This window comes from Drosophila navojoa, chromosome 2 (assembly GCF_054131105.1).
Source record: "Drosophila navojoa isolate 15081-1374.11 chromosome 2, UAZ_NAV_1.0, whole genome shotgun sequence".
In the NCBI taxonomy this organism is placed as follows: domain Eukaryota; kingdom Metazoa; phylum Arthropoda; class Insecta; order Diptera; family Drosophilidae; genus Drosophila; species Drosophila navojoa.
Genome location: NC_142890.1, coordinates 30221413 through 30247039, shown reverse-complemented (window position 1 = coordinate 30247039; position 25627 = coordinate 30221413). Strand labels below are relative to the sequence as shown.

General features: G+C 38.1%; 2 long non-coding RNA genes across 2 annotated transcripts in view; one reads left to right on the top strand and one right to left on the bottom strand.

Moving 5' to 3' along the window:
* Positions 1–6737: 6737 nt before the first annotated feature.
* On the bottom strand, positions 6738–24995 carry LOC149092447 (uncharacterized). The gene is made up of 2 exons (XR_016197479.1): positions 24879–24995; positions 6738–6835 (listed from the first exon to the last, which is right to left on the bottom strand). It is a non-coding gene; the product is annotated as an uncharacterized LOC149092447 (long non-coding RNA).
* The window catches only part of LOC149092446 (uncharacterized), a 136773-nt gene continuing 118056 nt past the window's right edge, over positions 6911–25627 (top strand). The window contains exon 1 of the long non-coding RNA XR_016197455.1: positions 6911–7438. This is a non-coding gene — a long non-coding RNA (uncharacterized LOC149092446). The remainder of the gene's footprint in view (positions 7439–25627) is intronic.

Genomic DNA, 25627 nt, shown 5'->3' with positions numbered 1-25627 from the left:
CGCTGCTTACTGCACAGCTGTGATTAAAATACCAGACTGGAGGGTTAAGGGTATCTCCTAGTCGAACAGTCTAGACTAGAGTCTTCTTACTTGTTATCTTTACGTTATCTAAAAGAATTTCCAGTAGGAGCTCATAATCCTCCTCGCGTAATTGAATGCATTGCTTAAAATTAAATTAAATTTTGAATCAAGCATTCTTTCATGTATCGTTTGAATTCTGGTCACTGTCCTTGGGCTCCGCTTCGCGATTATATAAACAATGTTTGCAATCAATTTAACAGCTTCGATGGGGCGTCTATAGTTTGCCTTAGCAGTCGGGTTAGCAGTCGCAGGGCTCGTCAAACTTTGATTATACGATAAACAAAGCCAAGCGCAACAAAATTTAACAACGAGCTCTGTTTACCTCACCGGCTCAACACGCGATTAAATTCTAATTTGGACTTCATGCGGCAAACGGCGGGGCACAGGTAGCTGACAAATGACAAGTTCGTAAAGCGCGCATCATTGACACGTTGGCATTAAAACCGTTTATTGTTCTCAAGGCTGCGTTAAAGTAAGTAATGACTGCCTTGGCGGGATGCTGGTTTTTGGGATTTTATTAACGCGCTTAGCTGGCAAGTGGATGAATTCCTCACAGTTGGCAAGTGGCAATGACTTGATAAAGATTGATTGATTGATGGACCGTTGCGACTGCCACTGCCGCTGTTACTGCTGCTTCACTCTGTGTGTTATGACAAATTGAGCTGTCATAATTCCGTATTCCCGCTTCCCGCTTCCCGTAAGACATGCGCCAGTACGCAGCGTATGCGTCACACGACACCCAGCACAATGCAGCGCAGCACATTACCAACAAGGACACACACACACAATCAGCATTAAAAACAAATAATTTTACACTATGCACACTCACACCAACACACTCGCAAATGCTACGACTGTGACAGTTAAGCTTTAATTTTGTGCTGCTTTATAGATGGTTTACAAGCGTTTGTTTCACACATTTAACGATCCGTGTGTGTGTGCCTGTGCATGTGTGTGTGCCTGATGAGGTAAATTAAATATTGCAACACTAATAGCAATGAAAACATGATGCGTAATTGCATGCATTTTATCACAGGCCAAAGTAACGAGCATTAAAGCCAACATTACATTTGCAGTATTAAGAAAGATGACGACGCAGACAGGTGTTGCTCGACTAACCAGATATATGTGAGCGTGTGTGTATGACAGACACTCACCCACACATTGTATTTAATTACCAGGCATGTAGCACACGCTTAGCTGGACATGCTGCCATTGAATCAGCCACTGATTGCATAGCTCTGCAGACTGATTAGCGCAACTTTGTTGGCTGCCACACGATGTTGTCGCATGTGCCACTTAGGGTAGATGCAAGAAATTGAAATGCATTATTTTATGGAACCTATGCTGGCGCAGCTGGCAGCCATTGAGAACAAAAATCAAAGTCGGCACCGCCCAATCCAAAAACAATGCCAGACATTTGCAATTGTTGCCACTTGTCGGGCTGTGCGCCCCCATTCTCTAGGAAGTCACATGGCAAAAAGGGATGGAAAAATGTAAGAGATCTATGGGATCCTTCGTAAATTGCAATTTGAATGCCCTTGCAGACAGTTCGAATGATAAAATTGATAAATTGTTCAAGCGCGAGAACAACAACAGAGAATTTGCGATCTGGTGGTGTTTAAATTTTGTAATAGAAAATGACTTGAATGCAAAAAAAATATGAGCTATAGAAATAAAACATATTACTAAATTGTCTGCCCACAATTTTTGTATGTTGCTGCTCTAAAATTTGCAATGCTTATTTATATAGGGGCTTGAGTTAGAGTTCGATTCGTAAATAGTTATTTATATTACTTGAGCTACGTTAACTTATGTTAACTTTTATATAAGGCTTACATAAAAAGAGAGAGATTGACATAGTTATAGAAAAATGCGCCATATATTTTACAAAAATTATGGAGCATAAACTATATATTGTATAAATAGGTTTCTTGAAAGTATATCATCTACAAAAAAAATATAGTTTTATAAATGTGTATGTATTTATAATTTTTACATTTTTTTTAAGTATTATAGTCCTGCTTAGACACACTTTTTTTTAAATTATATAGTTAGTTATAGTTTTTTAGTTAGCAGTTCCCTAGAGTAGAAATCCCATCAGACTTCACTTATATACCGCTCACACTAACATGCATATCGATAAGACTGTTTATTCCAAGGAATAATTAAGTTTCAGATATCTATATATACCATATATTCACTAAAGAATAAATGGTTCTTTTAATAAATACTTAGGTACTCGTTCTAAACGTTACAAATGTTGTACAAGTAGGATTAAGCTTAGTCTTAGGGTAAATGAAAATCCGCGCCACAAAAATGTTTTATTGTGTCGCATTGCATCGTGCTGCTTCGCGTCGCATCTTGTTGCTTGTCTGGTTGCTCGGCTTTGTTTCAACTGTCAGCTGTCAGTTGTGTTGTTGCGGTTGCTGCTTGGAGTCGGTTTGGTTTAGTTTAGTTTGGCTTGGCTTGGCTTGGCTCGGCTCGGCTCGGCTTGGCTTGCTTTGGCTTTAAGCTGCTCTTGCACGCTTGCCAGTTGGTGTGGCACACAACTGTTTGTTGATACTAATATTTGGTCTTAGCTGTTGCTTCTGCCACACATTTGTCTGCATCTGTGTGCGTGTGCGTGTGCGTGTGCGTGTGAGAGTATGTGTGGGTAAATACAAAAACTTCTACTTAACTCCTGCAGCATTTCATTGTTTATTTTCTCAGTTTTCTATTCAGTATTTTGGTTTCTCTCTTTTTGTTTTCTAGTTTGAGGTTTTTCAAACAAAAGCTGCTTTCCTGCCTGTAGCCTAACGCACTTTGCTAATATTAATGCCAAAGTGCAAAAGGTGAAAAACTTGTTTACTCAAAATGGACTTCGGCACGGCACAGTTGTCTCAAAGTTGACCAACACACTTTTCTACAGTGGGCCAAGGCTGCAAATTTTACGTCAAATGAGTTTACCACTACAAAGCAACTTTCTAGTTGTTTACTTAATAATATTTAAATCAATAAATATATATGTATATATATACATTTTTTTAACTTGACAGTTATATGCTCGTTCAAACATATTACACAGATTAGACGGTTCAAAATCCTAATTTAAAAGCATTTAACTTCAGCATTTCAATTATTGGTTAACCTTAGCTGAAGAGGTAGAACGAAGAAGAAATCACATTGTCACATAATTATAAACAGTTTCCGATTTGATTAATGCTTGGACTCCTAAATATCTAAACGCATATCCATAAATATTCCATAGTACGAGCTTAAATCGCTCTTTCAAGTACAGAAGTAAAAAATGTGCACAAACCATGTGTATTATAAACAAACAAACAAATGTTATATGCTTGTATGTTACTATGCATTTCAAATAAGTTTTGCTTCAATGTGAAGTGAATTTAAACTCTTGCCTCTGCCATTTAGCATTTACCACTGTACATGCGAAAACTTAGCAAGCCGCACGACCACGCACACTCACATATGTATGCTGATACATATGGATTTTCATACATACACGGAGAGATAGGTTTATATATATATACATACATATTTATATGTGCTTGCACCTGTTTGCATCGCCAGCTTAAGTTTCGGGTCCAGCTGGTTAGCTGGCTGTCGGGCTGTCTATCTAGCCTGGAGAGGGGCATGCACTTTGTATCCCATTGCAAAGTTTTGGTTGTAGCAAAAGGTAGCGTATTAAGTTACCTAGTGTAAACATAAATTTTCAGCATTTTGCTCAAATTGTTGATATTTATATTTCGGCTGCATGTTTAAATAGGCAGTTTAAACGTTGTTAAGGGACTATGCTAGTTGACTCATTTCAGGCGAAAAGCTAAATTTTAATCCAGCTTATGTCATATAAACGTTTGTTAGCCACAAACACACAAACACACGCATACTTAGGGCTCACAGCAACAAATAGTTAATATAATTGTGCAAATATCTAGAATGCTGCATGGCACAAATTTTGCAATATTCTTCGTCTAGTGGCAAGTTCCAAAGAAATCTGAGCAGAGTGTTGACCACAAAAAGCCAACTTGGCAACACATCCCAGCTCACATAGCTATACCTACTAACACAGACACCCACACTTTCACACTCGCTTGCGCAACTAGTAAAGTTCAGAGCATCAAGTGTGAAAGCGGCTTCGGCTAGCCGCAGGTGACACAACTCGAGAGTCCACATAAATGGATGACTAATACATTGATGCTGCAACACAATGCTCGACACAAAAAAAAATGTGTGTACATGCATACGTACATATATAAATAACGAGCGATTGCTCGTCTCTGGGGCGTGGGCCACAACATTAAACATAACATTTAACAGCATTTGTGGCAAGCTTTTATCAAATGCTACATTTGCGCGAAAATAGTTTATGGTCGCCCTTTGTAGTTGCTCTCAGCTTTTTGTATACCCTGTAAATGCATGCCAAACGAGGACCGAAGTGAATGCCTCCATTGAAGCTGCCATCATTTTATGTTTGATTATAATTTTAAAACAATTGGCTTAATATTTATAATTATAATTTCTCTTAAAAAAATCGAATTTGATGTTTTTGGAAACTCGAGCTGTAAAATTGATTGACTTTGAAAGAGAGAAAGAGCGAGAGAGTGAGAAGATATTAAAAATATGAAGCCTCTTAAAAGACTGTAAGTTGCGTAATGAGCAGCTCCGTTACTTTTGATGAAATCTCCTAAGGTCATATTTCACTATTTTAACATCCTAGATCTGAGCACTGAAAACTGTGCTCTTGTGTTTTATCCATTCATAGTCAATAATCGGACAACTAAGATTTGCATATACCCACTCTAAAGACCTTCAGTCTATTTTTCTTCTTATAGTAGTCAAGCAGGTTAATTATGTAAACAATCAAATATTTTAGATTCGGTAATCGGTTGATTGACCTATAATTAATTAGTTAATTAAGTAAAAGAAATATAACATGAATAGAGAAAATCAAAACAACTACAGGGCAGCTGCCAGTCGTTCACTGCTCGTATTCGAGCACTTTGAATTGTTTTTGTTTCAACTTTTTGGCTAGCCAAGTTGCCGCAAACCCAACACCAGCCGCAATATCATAAATATTTTATGTTGCGGCATGTTTTGTAATTCGTTTGTGTTTTGCAACTCAATTTCTTCTTCTTTTTTTTGTGTTCGAAATGCTTTTGGAATAGTTGTGTTTGAGCCAAAAGTTCTTTAAAGCTGCCGCAGATAGCAGCAAAGCTAACTAGCAGCAAATTATTTTAAATGCCACATCCGTCCCGGCAACCGCGAACTTATGTTTAATTACACAAAGTGCCTGGATTTTCATAATTAGCGCACTGCATGCAATCAGGCAACGAACAGCTGCGGCATTCAAATCGGGCCAACATTTTGCTGTAACACGCGCGCCGCGTAATTAAAAATTTGCCAAGAAATGAATGCTTACAAAGCCAAGCCAGCCGCTATACTCTCACGCAGATCCTGGAGTCTATGTACTCCCGTAGCAAAAAGGAGCCATCGATCGACTTTAAAGTCGCAAACTGGGACAATTTTCAGCATCCGGCTGCGAGCTGCCTTGATGATTGAGAAAGTGAGAGCAAAAGAGAGGGGAAGAGAGGGAGAGACGGAAGTCTGAGCGGAGGACAATGCTTGAGGGACATGTTTGGCCCGCTGCAGTTGCGTTTGCTGTGCTGCTGCCTCCGCTACCTGCAGCAACTCAGCACAGCTGAGAGACCGTGCGACAGCGGCAAATGTTGCAATTATTATGCAGCAGCCACATGACGTGACAGTGTGCCCGGCATATGCATATGCATATCCATATGCATGTGTGTGTGTGTGCTGCTGTTGTGCACAAAAGTTCAATATGTAAATGGGCATTGTATGCGTGAACTGTCAACACATGGGCAAGCGAGCGAACGAGCGAACGAAAATGCAACCGTCACCTTGGGAGTCATCAACATGAACAACGAAAACAGGCACTCACACTCACACACACTCAAACAGAGCCGTGCAATCATTGACCACGAACGCAGCAACAATTGTGTCACATATATGTATGTGACTGTATTGTGGGTCACTAGCGCAGAGCTAATAGAGACAATAAAATTAAATAAATGAGAGCGAGTAGAAGTTTAAAGGGTACTGAAACCGCCAATTGAGAGTTACGCTTCAAAAATGTTTAATTTGCATGGTTTTTAGAATATGCCACGCCCCATTATCAATCTCTGCGATACTATATAATAGAGTATTTCCCGATTGACCACAATTGTAGAGTATTGGGAAAATCTGATCTAAAAAGCTATCGAAAGAGTTACCTATAAGTAAATATTTCAATATTGGCTCAAGTTTTTAGATGCAACAGCCATGGAAAGGTTCGCATTCATACGGACAGGCACACAAGCAGACAGTCACATTGTGAATGAGTATAAGAAATTTTAAATCTAAAGTATTATTCTAGTCCTATAATAACGATTGGAAAAGGCGCCGTCAATTGTTTTGACTAATTTTTATACTCATTCACGAAGTGAATTAGTATATTGGTTTTGTGCAATGTCCGTCTTGCTGTCCGTCCGTCTGTCCGTCTGTCCGTCCGTCCGGCTGTCCGTATGAACGCAGTTCATTTCGCCGCTATTGAAGCTAGAGACTTGAAATTTTGAACACATACTCGTGTATAACTCCGATTTATAAAGTGTTAAAATTTTCCCGATCCGCCCACTAGGGGCGTGGCAAATCGGAAAATGCATTTTCCGATATACCAAAAATCATGTTAGTTGAAGAGCTAGAAAATTGAAATTTGGTATGTAGATCCGCGTTGACCCCCCAAGTCCAAAAAGCTATGGTGGATATATCTACGCCCATTGGGGGCGTGGCAAATCAGATAAAACTGTATCTCCTCTAGTTCTAAAGCTAGAACGTTGAAATTTCGCACGTGAGCTAATGCTATAATTCTATAATGATTGGTGAAAAATTTTTATGTCTACGCCTAATAGGGGCGTGGCAAATCGGACCTGAAGATATAGTGATTTTTCAAATTTGGCTATATTTTAGGCACTATTGATGCTAGAGACTTGAAATTTGGTATATATACGCGAGTTGACCTCCCAAGTCCAACAAGCTATAGTGGATATATGTCCGCCCAAAGGGGGCGTGGCAAACCGCAAAACTTTATATCTCCTACAGTTTAAGAGCTAGAAGCTTCAAATTTGGATAGTTGAGTTACTGGTAACCTCCTCTATCGATGCCCCAAAAATAATTGTCACACCTTTTTGGGGGCGTGGCATATCGAACAATACCCTGTAATTTTCACATTTTTTGAGCGTAAGCATTCAAATTTCGCATTTACGTTACCGTTAGCTCTTTCTAAGAACTGAACAAAAATGAGGTGTCTACGGCCACTAGGGGCGTGGCAATCGGCATTTGTAGTATCAAATTGCGACATTTATATGCTTGAGCTATCTATGTATGTACATGTATATACAAATAGGCCTAATAGGCATTGATAACACGGAAGGAAACATTTTTATAAAATCTAAAAATAAAATTTAAATATTTAAAATATATAAAAGAAGCTAAAATAACAAAATTTGCAATTTACAAAATAGAGTTTTCCGCGGGATTTGAACTCGCACCCTAGCCATGTTTGTCAAAATAACAAAAACAAATTTAGCCGGCGCCTTTGCCGACAGCGCTACCGCCTACCGTCAACAATAATAATTAAAATGAAATCCAAAAATAAGATTCTTGTTATGAGAGTAGCGGATGGTAAATTCAAAAACAAAGCAAAAACAAATCAGTCTCATTTCAACGCTAGAGTATGCATTTATGTGTACATACATACACACATACAAATGAGCGCGTGCATAAGAAAGGCTGGAATGCTTGATGCTACATATGCGTGCAGACTTATATATGTACATACATATACATGCATATATGCGTACATACATATATGAGGGCTTTTTAAGAAGAAACAAATTTAAACTTATAAAATTGTTCAATTAGAAAAAAGAATAAAATATCTATTTTATAAAAAACGAATTATGTATGAAAAATAACAACTTAATCTTGATGGGGACTTGAACCTCCGCCACTGCAACATAACTTGCGACGCCTTTAGCGCCCACGCTATCGCTTTGCTTTACAAAGTGGTAGCTAAAATACAATAAGGTAAAAACAGAGCTTCATCTGACAAAACTACAACAACAGCTAGAAAATCCAGAAATCATCGCAATTCTTAGAATGCTAAAGAGCGCGCTTTTGTAATGTAAACAAACGCTAAAGAATCTGCAATAGGTGTGACCGAAAGCTATCAACGAAAATTAATCAAAAAGTGCACGATCAATATAATAATTATCGATTACTCGATAAAAATTACCAAAAGCTACAATTTCTTTAAAGCCAAATTAAATTTGAAATAAGAATAAATGCCTCTTTGTAAACATAGCATCATGTATACGGACTGTGAATGAGTATTCCGCAGTCGGTAGCGCCCGACTGCAACGTTCTTACTTGTTTCTTTATCCTTTTTCAAGCCTCAATCAAGTTAGGAATCGGGATAGTCTGGCTGTTAGCAGGAACCAAACCAGCCTATTGTCTCAGCAAGTTAACAAGAGGCTTTTATAGCTTAGCTCATTAACTACGAACAACAACGATAAAATCTTGCATATAGTTTACCAAGAATCACAGCCAATAGCAATGCCCGAAATAGTAAAGTCAAAAGGTAGCCAAGCTAAGCTGAAGTCCTACTGAAATGTCTAAGAACTGAACCAATTGCAGGCATTCAGCAGAGAAGACAAGTTAAAGAAGAAGTAAGTTTAGATGTGTCAGATAGAGCTTGAGCGCTTAACTTGGTAATCTTTGAAAATGCATGGGGACATATGTAACTAAATCGCAAACCCTCCAGACTTTTATGCTTAGCAAAGGGCGTTAATCACACTTTGGCGCTGGCAGCTGAGAGCAAGCTTTTCTCCAAAATGAGAAAATGCAGCAAATGATTTGCAAATATTTTGCACAAGTGTTGGCAAGTGTTGTTGCAGGAACATGCGCGAAAATCTTAAGACGGATGACACCACCACATAGTGCATACATACATATATACTGCTGTGTGTGTTTACAAGTGTTGCATGCATTTGTTTTGCAGGCACGCATTCAATAATTAAGCATATGTATATGCTACAAGCACTCACACACACGCACACAGAGACAATCTCGAGACATGCAACTGTTTTTGCCGATGCTGATGATGCTGCAACATGCGGCGTACTTTTGTCCGTCCAACAACCCGCTGACAGGAGCTCCACTTCGGCTGCCACTGCGGTTTCTCACATGTCGACTTAATTAAAGAAAACTTAATTAAATGATAACAGAACAGCCAGCAGAGTTATGCGAAATATTTCATGTATCCAACCGAAACAATCGCAATATGCCAGTTGCATTGACATTCACAATATATTTTCACTTTGTCTCATTCCCTCTCGTTCTCCCTCTCCCTCTGTCACACAAGTTTGATCAGATTGTGGCCTTAGTTGAGCAGCTTAAGGCAGTGAGCAAGCGTTCTATAGCTTTTCACTTTTATGACAGGCAATCGAGGACAGCCATTCACCTACTTAATTGCCGCAACAATTGGCCAACAGGTGTCTGTAAATGGTCGAAGCACTGGCAGAGAGGCATTCATCGTTGCGCCAATTATTTTTGCCTGAATGCTGGAGATTATCAATGCTGCCAGCAGCCAATTTGTGAATGACGTAAAAACTGGATAAAAATAGTACATGACGACGATACACTTTGCTTGCAGTGTATTCTCGACATGCTGTACACTCATTTAAATATGCTTATGCATGGTCAAGTGTATTAAATCAGCAATAGGCTTACGTAGAGGCAAATTGTTGTATTAAAATTGTTACACGCATTCGCACGAGCGCACGCTACTCATCTCGCTCTCTGTCTCTCTCTCTCTCTCTCTCTCTCTCTCTCTCTCTCTCTCTCTCTGTTTTGCTTGAATTCGCCTAGTGATCGAGATTGGAACCCTTCTCTCTCATTATCATATGTAAATTATCTAATTTCAATTCTTAAAAACTAAACTCAGACCTGACAGCTAAGCTTACCGCTAATTGATCTCCAGCACAAGTGCATTCAGCATTCGCATATTTCTAAACGCTTCGTGTGTCCTTGCACATACATGCAATATTAAACTCCGGCTGGTTAAAAGGCCCAGCAATTCAATCGTAAACGCTGCAACGCTTGGGATTCTGCACTCGTAACGCCTCGTCCTTGGTAGGACACAGAAAACAGATACATTAGCGACCATAACACATGAGCAGGCGAGTGTGTGTGTTTGCATGTGTGGGTGGGAGGAATGGCAGTGCTTTTAGATGACTGTGCTGAAATGGCTTTATAAGTGTTTATGCAACTAGTCGAGGATGCATGTATGTATGTATGCATGTGTGTGTGTGTGTGTGTACGTATTTGCTGCCGCCTGTTGCCAAGAAAACAGTGACACTTTCCCGCATGTTATGCCTGTTGTTGCAATTGTTTGGATTCACCCACACGCGCACAGAGCCATTCACACACACAGTCTGACACACACTCCCATGATTTTCTCACTGCATGCATTATGGCATTTTCTCTGTCAATATTGTTGCAACGTGGCTCTGTTTCGACAATGCAGGCCAAAAATAACATTTTTTGCAGACATCTGGGCATTGGCCCTTTGGCCGTAGTTCTTTAAAGAGGCAGGCATGCAAATTAGCTTTAACTCGGTTCAAGAGCTTATACATTGCAGACTTTACAGTTGCATGTCCACTTAATTTGCCATTGTGCTGAACGTCCCAGCCAGATCACACGCAAACACACACACACTCTTAGACTTCCGGCGGAATAATGCATCTGTGCACACACACACATGCCAATCCAGTGGACACATCCTGCCCAGCGGAGGTGCCAGCGATTTCAGCAATTTGTTGTTTACGCGCATTGACACTAATGCCAATTGCTGGTGTTGCAGCTGCAATTGCTGTTGCTGCTACTGTTTCTGTTAGTTGTTCGTTGTTGCTTTTGCTGCAACACGAATTTTAGGGTCATCGATTCACTGGAATTGTTACTGCCAACGCGTTGCCACGCCTGCGTCACATCCTTCCTCCTGGCCCGCTGTGTCGGCTGCTTTTTATAGTGTTTTCAAGTTCCATTTTATTATGATCACGAGCACGTGACTGCAGACAGTCAGACTACTGAAGTTGCCGCAAGAATCGAATAAAAACACGACTACTCGACTAGAGGCTACCCTAAACTCACTCTGAACTGATCAGCCGTTTTAGATAATACAATAATTAAATAATACAATAAAATATGTCATGTCCGAGGTAAAAAAAATAGCTAAACAAATAAATAAAGAACGGAATGAAAAAGATGCGTGCTCTCGAGCATACGTACATGATCACACTTTCATATGCTATGCAGTATTTTTGCGTTCCTCTCTCTTACCTATTTTTTCTGTCTCCCTCTGTTCTCTGTTCTCTCTCTCACTCTCTCTCTCTCTCTCTCTCTCTCTCTCTCTCTCTCTGTCTCTCTCTCTCTCTCACATAGCCTTGAGCCAAATAAAAAAATTCGTTTTGAAACTAGTGGCTTCTTGCGTTTTTTGCATTGATTTGATTGAAACTTAAATACATGTTTAACAATTTGTAATCACGGCAGCATTCCTTCAACCGTCGCAAGCCGTATCTGTGAAGTTTTATAATATATATGTTTTACCTAACGCTTGAAATTGAGTTGAGCATCACAGTATTGACATGATTAAAAATTGTTTTCCACTTGCGCATGGGCAAAGAAAGCAATACAAAAATGGCCAAGTTCCCAAATTTCTTATTTCCTCCCGGATCGTGAAAACACACCTCTCAACCCAAAACTTTGTAGTGTCTTGAGTCTTTTTATACCCTGAACCCATTGAAAATGGGAAATCAGGGTATAATGGTTTTGTTAAAATGTATGTAACAGGCAGAAGGAGGCGTGGCAGACCCCACAAAGTATATATATTCTTGATCAGGGCGACGAGTTGAGTCGATTTAGCCCTGTCCGTCTGTCTGTCCGTCCGTCCGTCCGTCCGTCCGTCCGTCCGTCTGTCCGTATGTTTGAACGCGTCGATTTCAGAAGATACAAGAGCTAGAGACTTCAACTTTTTTTTTAAATGTCCGTATATATCACGCGGATATCGAGTTTATCACTAAAAAACGATAACTCATTCCGATACTTTTTTATCGATAAAAAACCTTATCGAAGATCACTAAAAAAAATTTATCTCCTACATCTTTCAAGCTAGAGTCTCCAAATTTAAAATGTATATTAAGACGCATGTCATACAATTTCGGGTTTTGTTAAAATTTACCCCCCACCGCCAAATCCACCCCCTCACCCTAATCTTTGTAAAAGTCGTATATCAAATACTAGAGACTTGTGCTTCGGTATACACATACATTTAAACAATATGAATACGTTCTGAAAGTTTCATTACGATCGTACGTCTAGAAATTAAATTATTCAACAAATAAGTTCTCCTAATATTGCCAACACTGCAGCGCAACCCAAGCGCAATCGCCTGTATATGTGAGTGTGTGTGTGTGCGTGTATTTGTTTGCATGAGTGCGTGTGTGGGTGCTAATTATTATTGAAATATTAGTTGCTTGTAGGCTTCAGGGGATCTCGTAGTCGAGCAGTCTCGACTAGAGCTTTCTTACTTGTTTTCCACTGAATTGGGTAAATATTCTTAAATTGGTGTTCAATACTTTCAATGTTCTTTAAATAGAATAACTCTAGAATAGTAACGAAATTAATTGTGTTTACTCGAAAAATATATATGAATGAAAACGAATTAAATTTGAAAACTTTTAACACATAAATTCTACTACTATCTACTACTAGACGTTATCAAATAAGTTGTATGCATTCTTTTATATTGCTTTATAAGCGCTGTTAAAAAATGTGTTCGTTTCATTTACATAGAATCAAAAATTTCGATATTATTGTTCACAATAAGTTATACTGAATGAAATAGAAATCATATTCTACCGCTTGGTTTGTTCATTGAAAATTGAACTTCTGAACTATTTAAAACTTCATTCTACTACCAGTTATCGCTAGAAAATACGAAAATGTTCTCAGTAAATAACAAGTAAGAAGACTCTAGTCGAGACTGCTCGCTAGGAGATACCCTGAACCCTCCAAGCTGATATGCTTATCATTCTGCACTTCTTTTATGCACGCACACATACATACACATGCATCCACCCTCACGCGCCCGCGGTCTGTATGGGCAATAGTATGAGAATTTACTTAGTGAATGACTTCTTTTGTAAACAACCGATCTTAATGAAATTTTTAGGGCGTAATTATATGGTCAAAATGTGTGTACATTCCAAAGCACAAGTCTCTAGTACTTGAAATATTTTTTGCGAATTAGGGCGAAGGGGGCGTGGTATCTAAAATCTGTTGCTTACAAAATGTTTGTATTCATCTTATGTATATACACAGTAAATCTGAAGTCTCCACGTCTAATAGTACTCCGATGAGGCTCAAAAAACAAAATCAATTTTTCGATTATTCTCGATAAAAAAAGTTGTCGGATGAGTTATCGAAAAAATAAAGCAAACTCGTACTGCGTATGGTATACACGAGTATACACACAAAATTTCAGCTCTCTAGCTCTCTAGCTCTTATATCTTCTGAGATCTCGGCGTTCATACGGACAGACGGACGGACGGATGGACGGACGGACAGACGGACAGGGCTATATCGACTCAGTTCGTCGTGCTGATCAAGAATATATATACTTTATGGGGTCTGCGATGATTCCTTCTGCCTGTTACATACTTTTACACAAAAACATTATACCCTGATTTCCCATTTTCAATGGGTTCAGCGTATAAAAAAGCAGAAATAAAGCACCCACTGCCCGTTGTTTCAATTAGCTTTTCAAGAAAAAAGCTGATTTAGCAACACTGGCTTGCTTGTTTAAATAATGTATATAATCATATGAGAATAATGCTTGAGACTCAAATCAATAAAGATTTCGGACTTATATTTGTGTCATATTCTGAAAGTATAGTAAATATGATGTTCCACTACATGAAACTGATAGGAATGCAAATTTGTTTTCCTTCTGACAAATACTTTTACTCACAGATACTGTTCACTGCTGTGCTCGCTGTCTGGGCGTCCGGCTTCTTTGCTGATGGCTTCGTTGTTACTTGTCCACCTGAATATGTACCTAAGCCTAACCTAAAACTGCTACTTAAAATAGAAAATTGATTCTAATATTACATCATAATGAAATTTTTGAGATGTTCCAATTATATGTTGGGGCATTAAAACTAAGTCTACAAATTGAGCTTAAGCCTAGCCTGTTCGAGCGGGTAAGACTGCACTTGTCAAAAAAAGACAGAGACAATAAGCAAAAACGCATCGGCACTGATTTTACAATAAAAATAATCAAATTGCAGTCTCTACCTTTTAAAGTTTCTGAGATTGACTCACTCTCACATTCGGACAGAAAGCCAGATGGACGGACAGGCTTAAATCGTCGCACTGATCAAGCACGTTGTATGAGATCTGCCACGCCTCGTTCTGTATGTTACATACATTTTTATACATTGATTTCCCATTGTCAGGATTGAGGCTTTAATAAATCAAAGTTTTTTAAATTCTGTGATTTCAAATTGTGTTGCAGCTAAGTGTGCCATAAAGTTAAAACATTTCACACAGTATGCATTCCATCCGTATGTGTGTGCGTGTCCACTAGTTTGTAGCCGTTGGTTCATATTGTAGCATACATTCGTGCGCCAAAATAAACTGATGGCATTTATTTAGTACATTTTTCCCCGTGCTGGCGACTCTTTGTGTGTATTAGCATGGACATTATCATATGTATTATTATTTGGTCTTGTTTTTTATTTTATTTTTTTTTTGCTGATGATTTTCATTTCCCGCCAGCCTTTTTCTCTGCTTATTCCATTGTATTGGGGTCCTTTCGAGTGTTTCGATTCTACTGCAATTGGCATCGTATGTGGAAATTAGAAAATGATTTTTATTGCTACATGGCTGTGAAGCATTCAGTTTCATGTGCTTGCTATTGCATTTGTACATAAAAAGCGATTCAAACGAATTTTCACACAGATACGAAATTAAACTTCCTGTCACCCAATTAGTCAGGCATCCGTTAGTTAAATGAAATGTAATGTCCACAAAGGGTAGAACGCAATTCTGTTGCATTTTTCATATGCTTGCATGCACAAATATGTGGTAACACTTGATTCATTTTCCATTTTTTTATTTTAGTATTGACCAAATCTATTTTAGACGGGCCAACATAGAACTTATCCACTTTGAGTCTGAGAAAAAATATACTAAACTAATTTCCAAACAACAGAAAAAATGCCAAAGGGCACAAACAATGACGGAACAATCAAAAGACATTAAGTTTTTACTAAGTCACTAATCAAATACACTTTCCTCCATCGAAGCGATTCCCAGTTTCATATTATCACTTTCCTCCACAACTAAAAAACCAAGTAAAAAGTCAGTTGAATCGCCATCTGAATTCCATAGATTTCATCTACTAACGTAAGCCTGTCAGTGCTGGCAGAGTACCCAGTGTAAGGGCAATGGAGACGCAAAGCAACGGAATACTCTGCGCGCAGCCACAACATGACGTGGCCAGGGGGCTGGCGGTAATGAAAATGACACTTCATGGGGATGGATGGCCACAAAGAGTGTTTCGCGATGATGTTGATTGATTTCGCGTTTGGTGCAGCTGACAGCAGAGCGCGATTCCCAACTATGACTTATTTTTAGATGAGATCGCACTGGCGATTGCTTAATTGAAGCACAAGGAAATAGAAATCTGCTGTAACTCATGAGTAGGAGCAGAAGCAGGAGCAGCAGCAGCAGCATCAGCCGGCGGCAGAAAGCAAATCAAAACATTTTTAAAAAGAAAACTTTTTAATGAGTTGTGGCAAGGCCCACAGGCAGCTGTTTTTCTAATAAATTAACACACGTTGCGTATACACCGCATGTGACGCACCCATAGAGCACAATCCAATCAAAAGTTTACAATTCACGCTCGAAATGTCACGCCTTAGCATTATCTGCGGCTACAACCCCCTACCCCCTACCCCCTCCCCATCACGCACCTACCGCCCTAAATTCAAGACCCACACAACAATAGATCTCGCTCTCTTCAAACATGTCCCAGCCAAACTTTTTCGGCTGCTAGCTAGGTGTCTAAGCCGCTTAGGCCAACAGTCCCCCTATCCGTCCTCCTGCACAAGTATGCCATAAAAGATAGCTGTTAACTTTAAGTGTACCGCATTGTAAAAAATTAAGTACCATGCGGCAGCTGAGCGGCTTTTATACCTAATAACTGCCTAGCAATATTTACCCGATTTATGCTCCCAGGCGCATGTAAATCATTATTTTCTCTACAGCTTCGATGCTTATTATGATTTAAAGTAGCACTTCTTCTAAAATGGCCATGAATTCTCCACATTCTCTAACATGTGTCTTAATCATAATTTGCCTTGGCATTAAAAGTGGAATGGTTATGCGAAAAAGGACAATTAACTTTTGGATTTTTTGTCCGTTAAGGATAAACTGTGCTGCAGGCAAATATAAAGTGTTATATTAGTCAGCTGATTAATAATATTATAATGCAATTGAGTTGTGTGTTGTTGTGTAAAGTATAAATAAATCTATACGTAAATTACATAAGGATAGTACTAGAACGTACCGTCGCGGCAGTAAGGAAAAGCAATCGAAAAAGGTTAGAATAATTAAGATGTATGATAAATGTGCTCTTAGTTAAATTTTAATGTTTTTCTTTTTCTACCTATAATTTCCTCTGTATTTTTTCTCCATCTCTCTTGCCATGTCGCCTTTAGTTTTCCGAGAATTTCATGTTGGCTATCCTCTATACTATGCTAACAAATCACTCTCTTTCCAATATCCAAATAACTAGTTTCTTGTGTATTTCGACTCTCTCTCTCTCTCGCTCGCTTTATATGCCTTTCTATCTATCTACCTATACATCTATCTATATATGTATGTATATTTCTTTCTTTTGTCCCTCAATCTTTAACTTATTTCTTCTCTTTCGAATCTTGCTCCCCTTCTCTATCTATATATATCTATATATCTTTTTCTCTATTGATTTAGCTCTTTATATTCTGTCTATATCTATCATCCATCGAACTCATACTCTCACTCTCTCATTTCTTCTACATCTATCATTATTTAATTAATCCTACTCAAGGACTTTAAATATATATATATATATATATATATAAATGCGAAAGCGGTTTTTGGATTAAAGAAAACATTTATTCACTTTCGGAGTTGGATTAGAACTAAACTTAAGAATAATTATACAAGTAATATTTATATGAAAGCTGCCGCTGCTGCTATTGGCGTCGCTGCTGCCGTGGTCACTGCTGTTGCTGCTGTTAGGTGTCTTGTGACACGATGGCTCTCACGGAGGTGCTGATCGGTGCGCTGACTCGGCGCTCGTGGCGGAAATGCACACGTTGACCAGAATGTGTTTTGGCCAAGTGCATTGATCTTATTAATATTGCTGACGATAGGCTCCCACGGTTGCGGTTGCGTTGCTGTTGTATTCTGCTGACAAAGCGCACGTGTCAAAAGTGCATGCACTGGAGCCGTGATATAATTGGGCCGGTGCAATGCCCTTTTGTAGGGTCTGTCGTTAACTTATATATATATGTATATATATATATATATATATATATATATATATACATATATATATCCGGATTCACTGTATATATACCTATACATACAAATTTATTTTATATTTATATACAATTGTATATATAGATATATATAAAATCTATATAGCTATGGTCCTATAATATGTACATATACATATAGATTTAAAGTAGATATATGTATATATATATATATATATATATATATATATATATATATATATATTTATATTTATATATATATATACATATGTATATACGCGCAACCAGCTCGCATGCTCGAAATTCATGACTTACTTATGAATTCATTGCACATTACAGATGCAGCAACAGCAAGTGATGGGCGTGGAAGGCGACTATGACTTGGATCAATCTTAATGGCAGTGCTGCTGCTTCTGCTACTCCTGCTGCTTCTGCTGCTATTCTTGCTGGTGATGCTGATGCTGATGACGTTAGGAGGGAAGCAACTATATTAGGATCCATCAATGTCAACCAATTTATGCGCATATTAAAATGTGGTCTGCCGATGACAAACACAGCGGCTGCGACCCTTCAGACGCACAACACTGTCAGTCAGGGCTGCGACGCGTGGCTCACACGGCAAGGGCCGAGTGACGGCAGCCGAATGGTGCCAAACCGAGGAACAAGTCAGGAACGTGACAAAAGCAGCAATATCCCAGTCATAGATCGAAAATAGCTCAGGGTGAGACGGGGGAGCAGAGGTATCGCTTTAGCAAATGTAACTTTAATGCAAGCTCTGGAATGTAACCAAATGGCAACTGCTGCGATTAGGTTATAAATATCAGAGTGTGTGTGTGAAACTTGAGTAAAGCTTGCACCTGCTTATATAATCAATGCACACACAGCTGCTGCAGAGGAAGGAGAGACGAGAGAGAGAAAGTGAGAGCCACAAGCGGGTTACACAAACAAGCACTCTGCCGCCAATTATGACAACTGCATTCAATTGAGTTGAAATGCATAGCCTTATCAGCAGAAAGGACATGCCCAATTGTGGGCGGAACAATGCAGCCTTGCCAGTTTAAGCTGGCTGCATTATCGACAGGTTAGCAGGTGTGCCCGATTGACACTAATAATAATGACAATGATATTGTCGCATCATCTTCTCCAACACTTACAGGCATACAGAAGACACAAATCGACTAACCAGCGACTGTGGAATGAAGGGCACGTGCAGCAGTATCCCATAGCCGCAGCTAATATTCCAACTGTTTACAGTGAGTGTTTGTTGAAGGTGAGCAATTAATGTTCAGGTACGATTCAATATTCAATCATTTCATTAAGTAAGCCAATCCATTTCAATGAATGGATAAAACCTGTCCGTCTGTCCTCCTCTATATTATTATCAACTCCTGGCCTCTATACCAAGGACCAGCAGGGTCAATAATAACGATTGAAATAATTATTAACTTTAAATAAAGTTCAGACACGTTTGACTGAAGCATTTGAATAATATTGAATGGATATGCTCGGCACTGGAAAAAAAATAAAGCTAAGAAATAAATAAAAACTTAAAAACAAATACTTATATAATAACTAGTTCTCAAGCTTTTAATTGTATGTTATAGATAGATATAACAGTTTTACAACACGCAAAACAAGTTTATCATATTTTTCGATAACTCATTTCATTTCTTTTTTAGCGACAATAATTATGTCATGATTTGCGTATTTCTAGATCTAGAAGCTTCAGACTTACTGGGTAAATGTATTTGAAGAGTACACAGATTTTGATTTTTGTAGTTTACATATTTTAGATGCCACGCCCTCTTTTGTAAAAAAAAAAAAAAAATACTAGAGACTTGTGCCCTCTTTTGTAAAAAAAAAGTACTAGAGACTTGTGCCAATATATGTCCTATTACAAGCGAATTCATTGAATAAAGACGTTGTCATACTATTGCCCCCACTGCAGAGCCTCCTGCAGCGTGGCTGCATGCCTATACATACGTACGGTCATGAAAGTGTGTACAAAATAAGTGAAGTATAATTGATATTCCAGTTGCTCACAGTCTCCATTAAACTTTCTCACTTGTTTATACCTCAGTTGTGTAACATTTACACTTGTCATTGAGCAGTGTAATATGCATTCATTTCTGGGAATTGCAATAAATGTGCAATTGTTTGAAATCCGTACATAATTATTTATAAAGAACGATTAGTGGCCAAAGCCGTATCCTTTTAGATAACAGTAAATGCAAGTAACTAAACATAAACAAGTTTAATTGTTTGTTGTTTAATGATTTAAGAATGATGAGTTGCAAAACTCATTTTAAATCATTATTTTGATTCATCTGTTCTATTTTTGTGCATACAAAATCAAAATTGAATAAATAATTTACTTATCCAAATTTAACCGCACCAGTTTATAAGTTGTCGGTCAGTGGGGTAGGCAACATATCAAAACAAGTTAGGGTGCGCTATTCGAGACTCAAGATCATATTGTATCACTATTATTATTCGTTTCGGGCGTGTCTGACACGATGTCAGGGAAATCTATTTTGTGAATTTCCGATATACCAACTATACGTTTTTATGACTTATTCGTTGCAGATATGCTCTCAATAACCTGTTTGAGCGTGTAAGACTGACATTGTAAGGACAGACCGCCCTAGTCCGGAGTCTGGACTGTTCAACTACAAGATCCTGAACCCTTCGAGAAACCATTATAGCATAATTTTTCGTTTCAAATGGAGACCAGCCGTCGACATATGGCAAATATTTACGAAATTAGCGCAGTACCAGAAAAATGCATTTAGAATTGGATGTAAACAGAGCTCCCCTTTTTTGTGCCACGTATAATGCCAATAAACTGCGAATGCGAAACTTTGGCTTCTGCTCTTTTCGCGCTGAAAAAGTATTGCCACGCCCCATATGGCAAAACTTGCAAATGGGTTTCGTGCTCGTGTACAAACTGTTAAATCAGACTTAATGCAGACCTTGCCGATTCTTATGCAGAAAAAAAAACGCTGCGCCAATTATAGGTCTGTGATATAAAAGTGCATAAAAGCGTGTATATGTGTGTATCTATGCGTGTTGTTAAAGTTTGCTGCACAGAAAAAAAGTTGTTTTTAATGGTAATTATGCAATAAGCGCCGCAAATCAACTAGGGAACACAACAACGGCCTGCGTTCCAATGTGTGCAACAGTTTTTTGCTCACCTCAAATCAGTTAAGCATTGCATGTTTCAATAGTTGAAATGTTTTGTTGTAGACAACCAATACAGAAAAATTATTATTTTAATATAAAATACTTTTTGAGTTGACCCAAACCAAAAGTTCAATAATAATCATTTAATATTTATTAAATAAAGGTTAAGATAATCATTTAGAAATTAAATTATTTCATACAAATGTGAATAAAATGTTTTCCAGTTTGTATCTAATGAGTATTAATTTTTTTATACCCTGGACCCATTGAAAATGGGAAATCAGGGTATAATGGTTTTGTGTAAAAGTATGTAACAGGCAGAAGGAATCATCGCAGACCCCATAAAGTATATATATTCTTTATAGCACGACGAGCTGAGTCGATATAGGCCTGTCCGTCTGTCCGTCCGTATGAACGCCGAGATCTCAGAAGATATAAGAGCTAGAGAGCTGAAATTTTGAGTGCATACTCGTGTATACCATACGCAGTACGAGTTTGCTTATTTTTTCGATAACTCATCCGATAACTTTTTTTATCGAGAATAATCGAAAAATTGATTTTGGTTTTTGAGCCTCATCGGATACTATTAGATGTGAAGACTTCAGATTTACTGTGTATATACATTGATGAATACAAACATTTTGTAATCAACAGATTTTGGATACCACGCCCCCTTCGCCCCCAATTTGTAAACTTATTTCAATGCTTTGGAATGTACACACATTTTGACCATATAATTACGCCCTACAAATTTCATTAAGATTGCATGTCTACAAAAAAAAGTTATTCGTCAAATAAATTCTCATACTATGGCCCACGCTGCACACAGCCCAAGCACAGTCGCTGCTAACTGCGCAGTTAGCAGAGCGCGGGCGCGTGAGGGTGGATGCATATGTATGTGTGCGTGCATAAAATAAGTGCAGAATGATAAAAATATCAGCTTGGATGGTTCAGGATATCTCCTAGTCGAGCAGTCTCGACTAGAGTCTTCTTACTTGTTTTAATAATCAAATAATCAGCTCTAATTAATTTATTGATTCAAATTTAAATTGATCGATTTCCATTTTGTTCTTAAGAAAATATATGGTTCACTAAATGCACTAAATTTTTTGGAATGTTTGATTTTGATTTGATGATTTAGTAATAATTACATGGTAATAGTTATAGCCCCATAAGAACATGGTAGACAAGGGTAACAGGCAGAAGGAATCGTGGCTATAGCAATATGTCATCGCATTTAACGATAGTAATCAATAATGAGTTGGCATTGCCTTTTAAGCGTATATAGAATACGGTAAGGGCTGTAAAAGGATTCACATTCACATTATGCGTCAACTTCGCAGTTAACATGTGCAGCCCTTTGCACGGTACAGAGGATCTCCTAGATGGGCAGTCTGAACTAGAGCATATATTTTAATATAATATATTTATTTATAATTTCTTATTTATTGTTTATATTACAATATATGCGTTTGATATATTTTTTTACTTATATTATTCTTTGAAAATTTCGAAAGGAAAGTTGGGTTGCAGGACATAGTAAATAATTGTGCAAAATAATACTGGGAATACGAAGACAACACTATCAGCCATGATGGCTCCTGTAATTTCAAAAGACTTGAAAAGATTGAGCAGACCTAGCATTTTTTTCAGTTAATTAAAGTCCATCTAGGCAGCTTAAAGACTCCGACAACAATAGCTACAACAGTGGCCCAATGCCAGCTGATTGCGGCTCAGTCCAGATACGCGTTGCCCAAGCGCCAATACTTGTGCACATTTTGCTATACATGTGTGTACAATTGCCGAAAATGTGGAACAAGCACAGACACTGTGGCGTTATCATTGCACATTTCACTGTTTGGTGTAACAATTACAGCAATAGCAATAGCAACAGCAACAGCAACAGCAGCTACAACAATAACAACAACATTTGGCATACATTCAAAATTGCCAGCAGCCAAAACAAGCATATTTCCGTAGACTTGCCTCACACGTCTACCCCGCCCCGGCTTCTGTCATAAGTTTGTGGAAATGTTTTTGATAATACAGTGGAACAAGTCACATGTTTGCACTTGTGTTTACACACATGTATGTATGTATATATGTGTATGTGTATGTTGCTCTATGGGTTTTCTTTTTCTTTTTTGTAGGTTCCTCCATAAAATATATAAAGGCTAAGGGAAATAACGGCTTATGGGTAATTGCTTTGTTTTTGTGGAAGATGGCAACTGTCTGTTGTAAGTAGGTCTCGTCAATCATATCTTGACCATGATCAAACCAAAATCTTATTACATGTTTGCTTATTACAGAATACTTGATTAGGTTATTTTTCAGCTAATTTGTCTGATCTAAGAGAGACCGTCAATGCAAAATATCAAAGCCTATGAAAGCCTATCAAATTGAAAAGTAATTATCATGCCTTACTAGCTAAAGTTCAATTGAACTGTTTATCTGAAACTCATAATTCAAAAGGGCAATTCGATTTGATATCCCTAGATATGGGACATTTTTTATGAGTCTGAAATAAAACAAATACGCAGTCTATAAACCAGTCTAATAATATAATAGCACCACATTCAAAACTTTGATGACCAGGTTGAGCCTGGTGTAAAATTAGAAGGAACCGTTCGACTCTTCAGATATTTATGTTTATAACATGATGAAAAAGCTAGTACAGATATAACAGCATTATTAATAAATCTGCTGTAGTGCAATATTAAAGCCATTGGGCGTGTTAGCCGTAATTATCTAAATAGTTGCAGCCAGGGCAAGACAAATATTTTGATAAATTAACCTTTGTTTGACATTAAAAACCTATTTAGAGCAGAACGCCGACGCATGGGAAATGAGCCATGGCATGTCCTGAAATGAATATAAAACGCTAATTGCATATGAAAATAAATCTGACATGACAATGCGGTAATATAAATACAAATGCACTTCATTAACAACGCTCTAATAATTGTGCATTATCCACATACTCACTGGCGTTGAAATAAGTATTTCAAATGGACATGTACATTATTTTATGAAACCCACAAAAATGAGGTCAACTTGCACGAGTCGAAAAGACATTGACTTAAATAACTTTTATATTGTGCTTAAATTTATTCAAGGGAAATTAATAGAACTGATTTTTGATCATATCATATTATATAGTAGTCCACTCCAGAAGTTCCTAAAAATTAATCTGTCTACTGACAGATTGAAGACCGATATCTTAACGGCACTAATCAATATATTCAGACAGACGTCGTAACGTACACGTAACTCATTGTAAATCCATAGTGCTCAATCTAAGGCATTCAGATGCTATAGATGAAAAAAGTGTCAATTCAACAGACTTTTACATGCAGCACGGATCAGCCAGCTCACATGACTGTCACTTGCCTGAAACATATATGGAGAGTTGTAGCTGAGCACAAAAACATAACTGGACGCAGCAGAGTTTGGCTTTGGCTTTGAAACGGGGAGCAGGAGAGGAGCTCAGAATATCTGTAAGATACAATTGTGTGCCAAGGCAAGTCAAATTTAATGTTGTCACACAGCAACTGCACAGATACTCAGATAACTGACAGGACAATGCTGTTACTCAAAGTATTTCTTGTTGCTCGACTCAAGAAATCAACCTAAGGTGCAATAAAGAACAGAACGGAAAAGGTCTTAAAAAGTGCGCAGCATGTCGTAAGCTGTTAGAGGGGACCTAAAAGCAAGTCAACAAATGTTAAAAGGAAAAAGGAAAATGGAAATAAGAATGAATACAGATACAGATACAGATACAGATACAGATACAGACACAGATACAGATACACAGATACAGATACAGATGCAGAACACATACTCATGTATATTTCCGGCTAGGAGCGTGGCCAGCTATCATATTAGTTGGACCTAGAAAGCTGAAATTTGGAATGTAGATCCGCATCGACCACCCAAGATCACGTGCTATGGCGGACATAGAGACGCCCATTAGAGGCGTGGCAAATCGGATAAAACTGTATCCCCTAGAGTTTTCATTGGACTTCAGATTTACTGTGTATATACACATATGATGATTACAAACATTTTGTAGTCAACAGATTTTGGACCCCAAGCCCCCTTTGTTACAAATTTGTAAAAAACGTATTTCAAGTACTAGAGACTTGTGCTTTGGAATACTATTGTCATACTATTGCCCACACTGCAACGCAGCCCAAGCGCAGTCGCAGCTTACTGCGCAGTTAGCAGAATGCGGGCGCGTGAGGGTACATGCATATGTATGTATGCGTGCGTGCATAAAATAAGTGCAGAATGATAAGAATATCAGCTGGGATGGTTCAGGGTATCTCCTAGTCGAGCAGTCTCGACTAGAGTCTTCTTGTTATTTTTTTTTTTTTTTTTTTTTTTTATTTATTAATATATGCAATAATAAAGCATAGAACTATTGGAATATCAACTGTTTAAAGGATTCAGGGGATATCTTAGTCGAACAGTGTTGACTTGTTCAACCTCACTAGTTCAAAAGCTTATGGCTTCATAAAAAATAAAAAATCATATCTTAATAAAATTGTAATGCCCACCCAATTGTAAGGCTATAATGTAATCGCAGCAACTATTGTCGTCGTCTGGTTGACTATTGAGGGTATCATCGATTTGCTGAA